The following is a 2,376-nucleotide window of genomic DNA, read 5'->3' on the forward strand; positions in this document are numbered from 1 at the left end:
ATAATGAATTTTAGTTGTTAGTGTCAACATATTCCAGTATGTTTATGTGTAAAGAGAATAAACTGTGAAATGAACAAACGACTATAGTGATCCTAGCTGTGTTTAAGGAATGATAATCCTCCAAGACTTAATTTCCTCTTCTCTAAATTGGATATGATAAGCCATATCTGCTCTGGGGCCATATTTATACAAGACACACTTAGAGAAGTTTTCTTACTTCACAGTAAACACACTTAGGAAAATGCAACTTTGTATTTTCTAACACTACTTTATGTTCTAGCATGCCATGTATCTTTGTAAATGGATCTAGGTAATCCACTGTACGCGAGAGCTTTAATAAGTGAGGACAGTTTTCCAAAGTCATACCCACATATTTACAATGACCCCTTTATCAAACTCTTCAAATTATCCACTTTAAGCCTGCTTCTGTTTCCTGAATTTATACAAGACACACTTAGAGAAGTTTTCTTACTTCACAGTAAACACAATTAGGAAAATGCAACTTTGTATTTTCTAACACTACTTTATGTTCTAGCATGCCATGTATCTTTGTAAATGGATCTAGGTAATCCACTGTAGGCGAGAGCTTTAATAAGTGAGGACAGTTTTCCAAAGTCATACCCACATATCTACAATGACCCCTTTATCAAACTCTTCAAATTATCCACTTTAAGCCTGCTTCTGTTTCCTGACAGAATCTCGATTAACACAAAGGGGAAATGTCTACCTCATAAACATGTTTATATCTCTGTCACTTTCTATCTCTCTCTGTGTCTTTATCACTATCACTATCTACAGGTTTATCACTTGTTGAATTTTTAATCTGTGCATTTCATTTTCTTCACTGTTTTCTTACAAAAAGCCTAATGTCACTTTATTTGGTTAACCATACCTTTCTTATTTTCCAAAGTGGGGAGGAGCACCTCCCAAAAACCAGTTGCCCAACCATAAAACAGAAAATTTCAGATAGGTCTTTGCATACTTAGTTTTTCTGCATGCAGCAATGAGAAAAAGTTGGAACTAGAGAGAAGGTAAGGAGAAGACAGAGAGAAAGTCAGATGAAAGTGGAAGGAGAAGAGAGGCCTCTCTTAAAAACAAAAATGTAATAAATTCTTTGAGTGGCATTGAACATGGAGCAGAGTGTATAGGAATCACCTATGATCTGCCCTGGAACTTTGGCTCCTGTTGTGGAAAACAAGACCTTGTTATTGAGCCAGGGCTTGCGGCCTGATATGCACAGAAGTCAACACTGTAACACCAATTTGGGGGAGGAGATAAGACTTTATTGCCAGGTCAGCTGGCAATTGACAAGTGGCAGTGCTCTCAAACTTGTCTCCCTAAACCAGGAACTGAACTGGTTTTTAAAGGATCAGTAAGGATCAGGGACTGGGGATTGTCTGCCTGCCATTCAGACCATAGGACTAGGCAAAGGGTAACTGGCTGGTCCTGAGTCCAGCCATATGACTCAGGTAAGGAGTGATTTGCTGATGATTCAAGAGCCGAGTGGTTGGGCCTGAGTCAGGCAATATGATGCAGGGAAGGACTGATTGGTTGAGCATAAATACAGTCCTTTGGTGGAGAATTTTTAGGTTCCTGTGGTGCTTGAGGTTATCTGCACATGCTCAGCTTACCCCCTGTGAGGTGACTTGTAAAACAACTTGAGATAGGGAAGTAAAATTAGTTTTAACTATTTGTAAACAGTTTCAACCACATATTTAGAATTTTGAAAAAATTATGTCTTTGTCACATATAAATCTTAAGTGCATGAAGGAAGAGAAAGAAGTCATCATATCACAATTCCCTATTTATTTTTTATTAAAACATAATTGATTGTACATATCTATGGGATACAGTGCTAAATATCAATACCAGTGTCCAATATGTGATGCTCTGATCAGGGTAATTAATGTATTTGACATTACACAATGTTCCAGGAAGCAAGTTGCCTTGGCTGATGTTGATCATGTAAAAGGCAGTCAGAGACAAAGACTGTTAGTTCACTGTTCTGGTGCAGCAGGTGTTCTTTAGAAGGGAAATCTGAGCACTGGACCTGCTTGGCTGGTCCCCATCACCATAAAATACATGTTGATAGGTTTACATTGTGAACACAACATTGGCATTAAAATAGCCATTTTTTAAAATCTTCCTTGAGGGGGGAGAAGGGGGAGTGAGGGAGGTTTCGGTAATTGGCCACAATAATCAACCAAATTGTATACTGACAAAATAAAACAAAATTTGGTAGAAAAAAAAATCTTCCTTGAACTACAACACATAGAAATTTTGTATACACACAACTTAATTATTTTTCAATAAATATTATGTTGTGGCTTATCTATCAAAAATCTTTCCTAGATTACCTTCAAAGAGGCCTGAATT

This window comes from Galeopterus variegatus, unplaced genomic scaffold, assembly GCF_000696425.1.
Source record: "Galeopterus variegatus unplaced genomic scaffold, G_variegatus-3.0.2 Scaffold11128, whole genome shotgun sequence".
Taxonomy (NCBI): domain Eukaryota; kingdom Metazoa; phylum Chordata; class Mammalia; order Dermoptera; family Cynocephalidae; genus Galeopterus; species Galeopterus variegatus.